The sequence below is a fragment of the Crocodylus porosus genome, unplaced genomic scaffold, assembly GCF_001723895.1.
Source record: "Crocodylus porosus isolate Cpor-Errol unplaced genomic scaffold, CroPor_comp1, whole genome shotgun sequence".
Taxonomy (NCBI): Eukaryota; Metazoa; Chordata; order Crocodylia; family Crocodylidae; genus Crocodylus; species Crocodylus porosus.
In genome coordinates, this window is record NW_017728911.1 from 27,621,133 (window position 1) to 27,633,756 (window position 12,624).

Here is a 12,624-nt window from a genome sequence, read left to right on the forward strand (position 1 = left end):
AAAAAAAATGTAAATGTTCAAGCTATTTTCTTTTGGAAGGGAGTAAAACACATACCTCTTTCATTTGTTTGAAAACTTCCACAATTCAAAAATATATTTTGATTTTAATTGAAAATGGCAAAATGGTTATTCATATTTTTCATTTTTTAGACCTGGTTTTCAGTATATGAAGAATTTTGATACTATGCATAGTCTCTTTTAGAGGAAGCACAATATTTTTCATGCAAAATGAACGTTCTTGACAATACCGACAACCTTGCACACCATTGTAATGAGAGGGTCCTTTGGCCTAGGGCTGTCCAACTTTGGTGTCTTAGGATGCAGCCCCCCACAACCCTCAACTGCGTGGACAGTTGCAAAGGTATGAGTCCCCTGGACCCGCACCCGCAAGAGTGGAAGATGCAGTCACTAGGGCCCACAGGCTGCAATGAGACCAGCAGGCAACACACAGCTCGCAGACTGCCAATTCAAGAGGCCTGATTTAAACTAATTTCAAAGCAGTCCTGATAGTTCAATAATAATCAGCACTAAATTACCAGCGCTTCAGACCTTATCCCTTTAGTTTAGGAAATGCAGAATTTGTGCAGTTTAGGCCCATCTCTAGTTGCAGTGAACCTAATTGACCCTAGTAGTAACTGCTGATTTCTACAGAGCAGTAGCATAATAAAGAGTGGGGGCAATTAGGGCACGACCCCAATGTGCCAGCCCTAAGGGAGTGCCAAAATAGCAACAGCTACACTGCCAGCCTATCTGCTGTATCACCAGCAGTGCAGCCACTGCCTGCCCTGTGTATGATGGGCATCCCGGGCACTCAAGCACCCAGTTACACTTCCGCTGCAGAGATGCAAAAGAGCAAGCACATAGAGAAGGACAACTATGAATGCAGTGGTTGGGATTTTGTGGACAGGGCAAAAATCCTCAGCTGGTATAACCTGCTGTATTTCTTCTGAAGTCAGCAGAGCTATACCAACTTAAATTTTCTGAGGACTTGTCTGGTCCTGTATATCCATACCTAAGAAATATTTTGGGTCCCCACACTACCATTAGTCCATTGAGCTATTCTCCAAACGCTGTTCCATCTACTCCTGCATTACTTGCTGCAATAATGTCTTTTTGGTCTTCATTTGTGGAGAAGCCATTTTCTTTGAAGTCCTGGTCCATGAAGGAGGGACTCTAGGGTGACATCCAAATCTGAAAGCCCATTGGGAAGGCATTTTGCCAGAGCTATTTCATAAAGTCGAGTGTGGTCTCTAGGCACATCTTTAGACAGTGCCTTTGGACTGCAGATCTTTTGTTCCTAAGCTAATTTTAATGTTCAGCACCGAATAACACTGTGTATGTTTATACTCTTTGAGTAAAGTCCTTTGTTGTAGACATTTGTGATAGTCATTATACGACCTAATATTTTCTTTACCACTGATTATGCTACATCATTATCACCTATATCCTCCCCACCCCAGCTCTGTTAGCACACTAACGGCACTGGTGTTGTGTGAGTATGACGTGCACTGGAATAATTTTCCTAACTGACCTTGGAGGCAGTGAGCAATGATTTTCTGACTGCTACAGGTAGTGAAAGTAATATTTTTCCACCTGAAGGTACCTTCAGTTCAAACACAGTTCAAATACAATACAATAAATAAAAGGAGGAGGAAGAAAAGAGTTTCTTGCAGGGCTTTTACTTGGTGTTGAGTATTCCTCGTGCATGCTAATGACTGATAGAAATACTGATGATCAAGCAGCAAAGTGCTGTAGTCAGGCAAAGCGCATGGTAGGTGAAGCAGACAGACAATTTCTTATCCCAGATGCAAAATCCTAGTGCTTGCAAATTCAGCTTAAAGGCAGTGGGTCAAAAAGGGCTTGTGCTTTTGAATATGTTAAATTTTGATAATCTATTTTAAAAGGATAGATATTTTATCCAAGGGAGGACATCCAGGAGAGACCACAACATAATCAGATTACAAATTCCAAACTAGATTAGATTTTGTACCAGTGGTAAAATTGTTCTTGTGGAAATATATTGATAAAGGACTATTCATTTCCCATTTGAGTGACAGTTACTGTCAGGGGAATTAGAAGTTCCAGTGGCTCCCTCTTTCTGAAAAACGTGATTGCAATCTACAGCAAAAGGGTCTAAAAAGCTACTCAAAGAAGCTTCCAAATGTTTACAAGTCCCTTGTCTTTCATAATTTATAGAGAACATTACCATTCCCATGTCTTAGGTTCTGATGGTGGAAGAAATTGAATTATTCCACAGGTATGAGAAATACCCTTTGTAGTTTAGGCATTTTGTTTCTGTAACGGTACAAAGTTCCAAAGTCCCCCTTACCATTTAGACGACGAAAATGACTTTTGCTATACAGGAATCTTTAGCTAATGGATATTATTAACTACAGAGTCAGTGCTGATGCACATGTTGCAGAATGGCTAAGCCAAATCTAAGCTTTGCATAAATGAGTGAGATTCCACTGTGCTTGCATTACTGGCACTGATTTCATTACAGCTGTACCAGCTTCCTACGCTAGCTATCCTAGGTCTTGAAGAGACCTCCTGGGTCACCAAGTGCAATCCTCTGCTACTTCAGGCTCATATAACGCAGTCCATCCCATCCGTGGTGCATCTCCACTGCTTTTAATTGGGTTATATCAGGGAATGCATTTTGCCCACAGAATCTAATGGCAATACAAACAGCATGCATTAAAAAAGCAAATGGAATCAGTGAACAGTGCAAAATCTCTTAAAGACAATTGTTTTTGCTTCATTACCTAATTGCCATTTTCTTCTGCAGTCAGGCTATGCTGTTATGACCTCCTGCTCATTTAAGGTCATTTAAGGTCTGTTGACCATAACAATGGATATTAGGAAGAAAGACACTCTAAATCATATGCCAGGAAGAACAAAAGTTAACCTGGAACACCTGCAAAAGACTGAAGGCTGGTAAGAGAGGGATACATGTTGAAGAGATGTCCCACACAGCTCCTATTGAACTGACTTGCAGCCACCATGTATCTGGACCCTTCAGCTAGCCACATAACTAAAGCTAACCCCATTAACAGTGACCGTTTTGCTGAAGCCAGCTGGCTTTAGTTGTGAGAGAGTGCGGCACTGCTATTAAAGGCTGAAATGATGAGCCAACCAGACAAGACGAAGGGAAAAGGGCAGAACATTGTGCTACTGATTCTGTCTGTACTGATGTGATGTCAACATTTATATACAACTTGTACCAGTAAAAGCAACATTTTTAAACGGCTGCAGCTCTACATATAAGTAACACAAATCACCAAGGGCTGGATTCTAATAGTTTGACTTAAGCGGTTACCACTTAAATTGGCAAGTAGTTCCATTGATTTCAAGGGAATATTTGCAGGAAAAGTTGCTATTATATGTAATAGTAGCAAGATATGCTCTTTAATGCCTGACAAAGTATGCCATTGATTGTCCCATCTGCATTTTCATTTGGTTTGCAAGTTTACTTGAAAAGCATAGCTTCCAATAGGCTGTTTATAACATAGCTCTAAACTAAACACATGATACAAACATTGAGGGCAACAGTAGTAGAAAACTACCCAGGTTGAGGGGAGTAGGGGTTGAAATGTTTCCTGGAAGTGCTGCTTTGGGCAAAACTTCCAAAGTAACTATTTTTACAGATGGGTAATTTTTGTTTTTGAAACCACAACTGTGCTCAGGCGCAGCGTTCCCTGTCCTAAATGCTCTGAGATTCTCTTCCTCACCAGCAGCAAGGAGCAGCATTTAGCTGCATTTTCTGGGGAGAAGTAGCAAAGTTTAAGAGGATGCTCTTTTAGGGGGTTGTGTGGTAACTGCTTGTGGGGGAAGATCTGAAGAAACTACATCTCCTCTCCTTTGCAAGATTGTGGGCTGACCAGGTATTAGTTTGTTTGGGGTCCATTTCTGAAACACTCCAGCCCGGCCCTGGTACAGGATTGAGGAGAGAGGAAAACCCCTCTCAAGTTCTCTCCTCTGATCAAAAACCTGAGCAGTTAACGGTGCATTGACTGACTCCTGACACACCTGGGCTAGCTGAATTGTCAAAGGTTTTCTGTAGCTATCTTTAATCTCTTCAGCTACTGTCATTATCCCTTTTCTTCTTAACATGTTGCACATTGCTGTTACCATCTTATATCTGAGCATGTGCCTGTTTGGTGCGGTAGAGCAATAGTCTATGTCTAGACATTAGGTTATGGCCAGCCTTTACCTATGGCATTTCAGAAAAATAATTCCAAAGCTTAGTAATAAACAATATGACTCATTGGCTGGTCATTTGGTTTTTTGAGGGACTCCAAATTTCCACCGCCTTTGGAGAGAGTTGGCTTCATAAGTGTTTGGCCCAGTTATAGTTGGGTGGTAACCAGATGCTCTCATCTAGGGTTACTAAACTTTGCAAAGGGGATTTCAAAAGCAGAGTTTAGGCTTGATTCCAACCTTTTTTATTAAATTTTCTAGAACAATCTTCATAACTATACCCTACAATCCTTCAGCTGAACTTTTCCATATTGGTTTGGGTACTTCAGCAATGACTAATTGCAATAAAATCTGTTGTCCTGAAGTTGCTACTGCAAGATGTGACAGCAGTAGGTTATACTTTTAAGGAATCAGAAAGGTGTTTATGTGCAGTTCAAATCATTTTTCAGCCATCTATAAAAGATCATATGAGCGATCACTCACAGAAGTTGCTAGAGCAAACTGATAGCTGGAGAACTCCTGGAAGCTGGGTCCTCCTGACATCCTGCACCATTGACATCATTCCAGCACACTTCTCTGCCACCGAGCCAGTCCTGAGCCTCTTGCTTCTTGTTGCCCATGATGGTATTTTTCTTTAGAGAAATTATCTTTGCAAACTTAGCTTCAAGGTTACAGAATATGGAAGTTACCATGCTAAATACTCCTTTCCTAATGCTCTAGTACAGTGGCCAGAAATTTTCTAGAGCTATGGGCTGGAATAAGCCAGCTGAGATATTCCAACTCAGCCACCACGGCTGCAACTTCTTTTAGCTGCTGCTTCTCCCCACCCTTAACTGCATTGTGGGCAGTGGGCACAGCTCTTTGCCAGCCAGTCCTAGCACAGGTGTAGGCCATGCCCCCACTGACAACATGCCATCAAAACCCCCTGGCTGGATCCTGTGGGCTGGATCCAGTGGCTTTACAGCAGTGGTCTCCAACCTTTTAAAGTAGGAGATTACCTTTGGCATTTAAAAGCAACCCAAGATCTACCATGCGCTGCTGCCACCACTCCCCATCCTGGCCCAGCAGGTAAGTCTGTGGGGAGGGAAATGGGAGGGCAGATCAAGGAAGAGGGAGAAAAAATGATTTGGGGGTGCCCCTCCCCAGCAAGTAAGTCCCACTCAACTTACGCTTGCTCCTGCCTCTCTGGCACTGTCCCTCACCGTGGGGGCTCAATCTAGCCCCCCCATGGACTGACCTGCTGGGCATGTGCATGTAGGCACTCAGCCCCCACCCCAGCCTCGAACGGACTCCAAGAGGCTCCGAGATCTACATCCCCTGGTTAGTGACCACTGCTCTACAGGCTGCATCCAGTCTGTGGGCTATATGTTGCCAACTCCTGCCCTAGGTTATTCTTAAGGTTTGTCTGTACAAGGAGTTATTCCAGCTATCTTGTTTCTAGTGAGCAACTGAAAAGTAGATTATACTTATTTGGAATACGGCACTCATTCTGGAATAAGTGTGTTCACACAGGGATTTTACCAGGATCACTTTTTTTTCCCCCAATTTACACCCTATCTTAATTCAAATGTGCTTCCATAGATAGAAAAGCCCTAAGCAAAATAAAGCAATTACTGCCAATTCAGAATCTGTGGCGTTGCTTTTACAAAGAGCATGCCTGCTCCATGATACTGTAGTGAAAGAAAGATGTTTCCTCAGGGGTCATAAGCAATAGAGCATATGTTGTTTCCTAGTCCTGTGCAATGCTTTCTCTATGCTCTTCAGTCAGCAACCGCTTTCTCTCTGCTGCAGCCAAGTAGAGTCAAATGTGTATTGTGCTATTACTTCTGCTGCATTCCTGCTGCAGGGACTGTGCACAGCTAATATGCAAAATCCAGCTTCCCTGAACTGCTCCTTCCCCCATGACAATATTAAGAAGCAGACTTGAATGCCTGACTATTTTCAACACATCATTGAAAGAAAATGCAAGAAAAGAGGCTCAATGTAATGTCTTGGTCAGGACAGTATTGGAGATTTTGCTGTATAATTAAACAATGGAACCAGGCATAAGGTCAAGGTGAACTTCCAATATAATAAATAACCAGTTTTTGAAAGTGGCTGTTCCAGATCATTAAGAAAAGCCAAGAGTTAAGCAAGCAATCTGTCTCTTTGGTAATTTCAATACAATGTATGCCGCCGCATGCTTTATGAAATGAATTACACTGCTTTCTGGGAAAGGCTCATTTTACTAATAGTAAAATGGCATCACACACCCAGTAGAGTTTTGTTAGGATGAAAGCATATTGCAGCATTAATGAAGCATGAGTTCAGCCTAATTAACAGGCTGGAAACAGCAATCATACAGCCATTTCATTTACTCTTACACATTTCGTCAGGGAAGTAGAGTTACATTACACATGGTTGGGATTCTCCAGCTTTCCTGTCTGTTTGTGTACAAGCTGCTAATTTATCTGCATTCATATATGTCTCCATCCAGTAAAATGCTGAGAACTTACGTAACTTTAACCCTGGGAACTGTCCCATTAGCATCACCAAGACTCTTCACATGCTTATCATTCAAAACATGTGAACTGACTTGCTAGGTTGTGGCCAGGGGTTTCTAAAATGAGCAACAGTCATAGAAACAGGCAAAAATCTGGTGCGCTTAACTAACCCATTTGCCTTTTAAGGAAAGAAAAAACCTTTTTCATTATGCATTTTTCAATTTACCTGACAGACAAGGAAAGATTTCTTCCCTACAACTGCTCCTTTTGATTCATGTAATGCCTTGAAGCGCTAGATAACACAAACTTGGATGGGTTCTTTGTGCAGGAAGTGTGTGATGCCTGGCTAGAAAATATACAAATTTAACTAGTTTTGATACATTTCACAATATTTTTCATTGACGTGCCCAAAATAACCATGCAGAGGAGAAGCTGTGGATACACGTCAACCTGGCCACATTCCAGCTAGGCTAATTGCATGCTGTCTATCTGAAGCCCCTGCAGTTTCAAACGGAGACGTTTTTCTTCACTTCCCTTCCTAAAATGATGGAGCATCACACTGCTGCAAAGAACTGTGGCTCAGGGACAGCTGCATTTCAGGGGGGGACAGAGTAGTCTTGGGTTCAGGGCCCAAGAAATAATACGCTGTTTCAATTTTCCTCCAATTCGGCAGGAAAAGTTCATCACCTATCAGGATTTGGCCTGGATTGTATGAAGACCTATAGGATACTTTAGGTGTGCACAGCACTGCTCATCTGAATTATTGATTATTCTTCTACACAATCTGGGATGGGATGGGTAGGTATAGGGAGGCAAGTCCATGAACCAACAGTATTTGGAAAAAATATGTTTGCTTCTGGGTACATTTGAAATTGAAGAAAGACATCGGCCAAAAGGAGGCAAATTCATCCCTTTGCAATTTTGCAAGGGGTACTGTTACACCAAGAATGCATTTCTCCCAAAGGGTCTGTTCTCTCTTCACGTAAGCCTTGTGCTACTTTTGTCATGACATGATTTCCAAATAACATGAAAAGATGCAAAAAAGACAAATGCTCAAAAGCTCTTTGTATGACTAAAGTCACTGAGAATATGTAACAAATTGCCATAATTCACTCTCTTCTGAAATATCTTTCAAGAATGCTATTGTCTGCCTACATATTTCACCCAAAAAAATGTATTGTCACAGTACCGGTTCCTTGAGGAGTCCAGTTTGTTTAGTCCGGCTGCAGCTCACAGCTAAGTGACAGGAAGAATAGATACTGGATATTGCTAGGGAGGTTTGGAGAAACCAAAGTTTAAACCAGGGAGCTAGATGGCTTGAGAAATTGGTAATGAGACAGGAAGTCTTTGTCCCTTGGGTCAGTGCTGCAGGAACCCTTCCTGGGCTGGGAGGAACTGAAATTCTGAGGTCAAACTTAGAATGAGAGTAAAGCAGCTTTGCACACAGGATTTCTTGGGCATTTGGTACAGTAACCTTTTTCCCTCACCCCAGTGAAGCATCTGCTACCTCAGCCTGATGGCAGCATTTCCTGTATTCTCCTTTTCCAGAGGTCAGTGGGCTGCTTTGGTCAGTGGAGCCAAGTAATAATCATCCAGCATCTGCTCACAGCCTGCCCCTTGTATGATACGCCCCTCTTTTCAATTCACCTGCGGAGTGGCATGGATTTGGATACTGTCAAGAAGGACATCTCCAGAACACACAGGGGAGGCAGAGTCCCTCTACGTGGCTCGTCTCTCGGTGGGATTTTCTTGCACTATATTTCTGCTGCCTTTGAGGTCTTCCATGGCTCTTCTGAAGGTTGAAGAACTTGATTTCTACATCTCTTGGGGAAATTCTAGGACATGAAAGGAGTTACTGACCTCAGGTCTGTTCCAGGCAGACATATTACCCATGTGCTAACAGCCCCCTTGGAGTCAATGCCCTTGTTCCAAGTCTTAAGAGAGAGGCCAGACACCGAACTGGGGGAACACCGGACTAACTGGACTGTTTATTTCTACAAGGCTTGGTGCAGAAGTTTTTGACGTGAAGGTGAGACATGATGGTAGACTGATATCAACAACTTTGCCCTGCCACTGCATGGACTGCACCTATTTTGGGTGACAAAACACAGGCTTGAGTTTTCAGGACTGTGCATTTAGATAGTAAGCTTCATTTTCGTTAGTATGCTTCTCCTAAGAATGGATATTTGAAATGCAATGTCTTGTGTTTCCTGCCTTTCACTCATGGTTGTAAAATGCTAAACACAGATTACTTGTACACAAAGTGAAGTGGTTGTTCTCTACTGGCTTACTTGCTTCTGAACTGGATGAAAATGAAGTTCACGGTCCTTGGACTCCTTTTAGAGTACAGCAGGTGCACCTGCACTGCAATTATAAATGGAAGACTATTGAAATTATTAATCAATTTAAGGAGTCAAAAACCTGAGTGGGATACTCACCCCACAGATGGCTGGTTTAAAATATTCAGTCTATTTGTGTTTTTCAGAAAAAGGGCCTAACAATCACCTACCAAGTACAGGATAAAAACCAAGCCCAAAAAATTCCTCTTTGAGGAAAGTTTTCCTTGGCCTTCACTGACACAAATGAATCTTCATTTGTAGGTATTTTTCCCCTTGAGTGGCCAGGAAACTTATTGAGTAAGGAAGACAGCTGATCCAAAACTGAGACAGACATTTTCTATTACTGTGGAAAATTGAAAAAAACTGGTGTGGTACCAGAATGTACTAAAATATGCCAAAATCAAGGCATTTTTCAAAAGCAAGTCATGCCATTTTGCTGAACCAAGGCAAATATTCAGGAAGAAAGACCCACTGACAAATGAAAACCTTTGACTAGAAAATATCTGCATGAACATGAGACACAGATGGATGATCTCAAATAAAACAGCTTTATTATCTGAGGGGACCTTGTACTATCAGCAACCATCTTGCTGTTATTCTATAGTTAAATGCCAAGTACTGTACATGGTTGCTTATGAATCACTGGTACTGTATTTCCCCCTGGTCCCCCCCTGTCTTGCTATACTTGCTGGTATACATCGCATACATTAACACATCAAAGTGCCGAATGGATTTTCACATAAAGGCAAAAATCCTTCCACTCAGATTCTCCAAGGGTTCCCACTCCACAGACATTTGGACTTACAGTGCACTCACCTTTTCACAGCGTTATCATAAAATCAAAGACAATTATAGCTGCCCTCCTCCAGCACCCAGTTCCCGTATAAAATTTACAAATCTATCAGTGAGGAAACACCAACTGTGTATAGTGCAATAAAGCTTATATTAGAAGAAAAGGGTTGAAATAATCAGGAAGTAACACGGTGACCTCATTACCACTTTCCAATAATAGAGCGATCCCACCAAAAATGTTCATTTTGTATTTTGATTTAACTGAAATTAGCAAGTTCCCTCTAATAATTGGGGAAATTAAACACAGCCAAATTATTTCACTCAAAAGCACTGAAATATCATTTCACTCAAAAGCATTAATTATTGAATTAATATCATCAGTGGAGTTACTCTACTGTTGATATTAATTCAATAGTGAAACAGAGAGCATCAAGAATATGATGCTAACATAAAGCATCATGAGTCTCACTGCTTGCATTGAGTTACGTCTATATATCTGAGGACAGCATTTAGTATAGAGCATTTGAAGAGGAACTATCCAGGAGTCTGAATCAATTGCCTTTGAGGTCAATAAGATTTCTATTGTCCTTAAAGGAACCTGGATCTGGGCCCAGTCTCTTCACTACTCCATAGTACTGGGTTCAACTGTCATGCAAGAAACGCTGGTGGGAAGAATCCCTGCTCTACTAAACTCAGTGGAAATTTTGCCATTAACTTCAGTGAGACAGGAATTGTGCTTATGTTTGAATGTGAGGCAGGGGAAGTTTAAAATGCACTCATATGATAAGCCTGGGGACATCTTCCCGAGTCCAAAGGTATTTATCCTTAACATATAGACCTCAGGTACTTTTTAGCAAGAGATGGGAGGGAAGGGATGGGAGGGAATGAAAAAGAAGAGACATAAGAACAAACGAATCACTGGAAAAGATTGCTAAATTAAATGGAGAAGAAACCTAAGCTCGTTTCACTTTACCATCTCAAATCCTAGACATGCAAAAGAACATGCTGTACAGCTCACCCAGACCAAGTGAAGACAGCCGTTCATTGATTCCTCATATGTCTCAGGCAATAACTCTGTTGTGAACCACATAAACTTAGAGACTGAAGCTGGGCATGTTACTAGCTGAGGGTATAGTTATATACACTCATCTCCATCCCTTCATATAGGCTAACAAAAGTCTTGTACCTAGAATATCTACAAGGAGGCAAATCTTCCACAGCTTTAAATCAGCACATATTTACTGAAGTCAGTAGAACAGTACCAGTTTTCATCAGCCTGAGGATGGGGCTGGTCTAGTTTTCTGCAGGAGGTTATGGGGGGTTTTTTGGGTTTTTTTTTTGGTGGGGGGGTTGGAGTTTTGGTGTGGAGATTGCTGGGGTTTCTAAATAGAAACAAATAACACAGATAGAAATAGGCTAATACCATCCTTTTCTGTTGGTGAGGGGATGGGGTTAAGTGCTCCCAATGCCACTACCATCAAATATGAGGCCAGGGAGATAGGAAGAAGCAAGAAGCAATTAAAAAAGATGCTTTTTTCACTGGTTTCACAGCCTTTGCTCTTTTGTTATTTTTCTACTCCATGTAAGTTTTTAAGTTTTTTCAGTATCCACAGCAGGAAATGAACTGAGGGGAAAATATTATTGCTCCCAAACAGCTAGAAAAATACTCAGAATGGAAGCCAATTACAGCAAAAGATTATAATTGCCAGTATAGAGATATGTGCATATTCACAAGACTGTAATTGAGGAGTGACAGTACCACAATTTTGCAAATCCTTACACTTTGATTGGTTAAGAATGGTTGTGTAACAATCAAAGTACAGAGATCTGCATACGGCATACGTATAGAAAAATAACCTTAGAATGATTAGACCGTGGTGGCATCTGCAATCAGGGAAGCACAGTGCTGGGAAAAAACAGCATAGTATTTCATCAGCAACTAGCTGCATGGCATCCCTGTATTCAGAAGGGCTGGGGCAAGTCCATTTCAGCACAGTATTAGAGATATTTGAGCTCGCAGTGCTCTTCTGGGGCCCTGGTGAGTTACCTGGTAAAATTATTGCGTATAGGAGGAAAAGGGCCATGGAGGTCTATTAACAACAACAACATCCTTTTACCCATTACCAGAAAGCATCAAATGGTTTTACTTGGCCTTTTTAACCCATTTTCACCTTCTGATCAGCAGAAGTGAACTCTAGTTAAGTGCACTCCGTAACACAGTTTGTTCCTTTCTGTATTTGTAAATTCCTGCTTCAAGGTCAACAAAGGTTACAGGGATAAATCAAAATGATGGGCGTCTTTTTACTTCCCCACCTCCCAAGAAACCCTAGAGTATATAACATTCACCAATGCCTTCAAGGGTAAAAATCTAAAGTATATTAAAGAAGATCTCCATTCCACAACAAGCAGCTGACTCTTACTTCTTTGACAACGAGCAGTCACTCCATTTACCTTGGCTCACCAGACCCATAATGATGTCTAGCTCACTTCAGACTGTGAATAAAATTCTAAACATATGGGAGAGAATTTGTAATGAACTGGGCCATACGTTATTGCCCTGATTACCTGTATGCAACCCAGCAGCTGTCTAGGTAGTAAAAAAACCCCCAGGAGTGCAGTATTTTGGAGACTACCTTGTTAACTGGTCCAAGAATTTCTCATCTCCTCCATGCCCTGATCCTGGTGGCCCACAGCAGATGCTGTCTTATCTGTCTCAGTATTTATACTATGCTCCTGTGAGGGAGCGAGCGCTAAGGGCGGCCGTGAAACTCCCTAGCGCCACTCACCGTCACGTTAGGGTGAACGTAGCA